The sequence below is a fragment of the Montipora capricornis genome, chromosome 6 (assembly GCF_036669925.1).
Source record: "Montipora capricornis isolate CH-2021 chromosome 6, ASM3666992v2, whole genome shotgun sequence".
In the NCBI taxonomy this organism is placed as follows: domain Eukaryota; kingdom Metazoa; phylum Cnidaria; class Anthozoa; order Scleractinia; family Acroporidae; genus Montipora; species Montipora capricornis.
In genome coordinates, this window is record NC_090888.1 from 18864435 (window position 1) to 18865598 (window position 1164).

The window sequence follows — 1164 nt, forward strand, 5'->3', positions numbered from 1 at the left end:
CTCAAAGTTTGCGAAGAAACGTCTGGTGTTTGTTGATTTTGATTTTGAACATTTCCATAAACTGACAAGAATTTGTTATTCACTTGAACAGTTGTTCAATCGTCCGAGAAAGTACACACGAATGCAAATCGCAATTTGTGAAAATTTTTTATTTGGAAAGACGGTGATATCAGTGTCTTTTCTAATGCCCTCAATGCAAATAAACTCTTGACCAGGATATCTGCTGTTTTGATTTTCTTGAGTAAATATAGGGATAACAAAATCTTTCGGCTTTCAAACCTCAAAAATCTTGGCATTAAAAGAAAGTAAAGCAATGGAAAGGTCGCAGAATCGATTTACCTTTTTGTTAAGGATATTTGGCCTTCTTGACGAGAGTACAATCATTTATTTTGATGTCGGTCGACTAGCTGTGATGCTGATATTGAGGACAAACAATTAGTCACGGCTTTCGACTAATATCATCTCCGAGAAAGCCGGGAAAGGAATTTTACGGTTGCAGTGTGTTTGGATGTATGGACAAGGGGATGCACATGGTAACAGACGCTGAGAAAAAAATTATGGCTGTGACTTCGAAGCATTTTAAAATCATATGAGCTATTATCCTCCCACTATTTGCTTTAACGCTGTGAGTCATGCCTCCGTTCGAGTCTAGGCTCGTTGCAAGTCAGACAATGCCAATGGACAGTCAAAAATACTGGGAGAAACCTAGGCGCTGTTTCTTATAATTCAAACGTCTTGTTTTCATTCAGAATATAAACTCTCGCTGAACTTTACGGCGTGTTGACATTAAATTAAGTTTTTTCGATCGCTTATTATTAACAAAACTTTCTGTTAAATAGTCAGCGATTGAAAGCCGGCAGGGCGACAAGGAGAGGGTATTTCACGCCAAAAACCGACACAAGATTTGACGGTGTTAACTTAATTTCAAATGTTGACACTCGTGCAATCATTTCGCGTGTCTCCGTTTAATCTCGCGTGCTTTCCACGTCTACATTTATAAATTTTTCCCCAAATTTACATTCCGGTACACGAAAAAGCACTGATTACCACATGACTGCTTTAATTTTTATGGCAAAAAAGGCAAAGTTAAATCGAGACGAATTTTCAAACGCGTAAGGGCTTAACCGAAGCGTGAAAGTCGCCGGCGAGGACTTCTAGTATTCA

General features: G+C 38.6%; 1 protein-coding gene across 5 annotated transcripts in view; it reads left to right on the forward strand.

The window, feature by feature from the left end:
- Positions 1–217, forward strand: part of LOC138051706 (forkhead box protein L2-like) — a 9932-nt gene extending 9715 nt beyond the window's left edge. For all 5 annotated transcript variants that reach the window (XM_068897964.1, XM_068897963.1, XM_068897966.1 and 2 more), the window contains exon 2: positions 1–217. This exon is cut by the window's left edge. The gene's annotated coding sequence lies outside the window, so the exon portion shown is untranslated.
- Positions 218–1164: the final 947 nt, after the last annotated feature.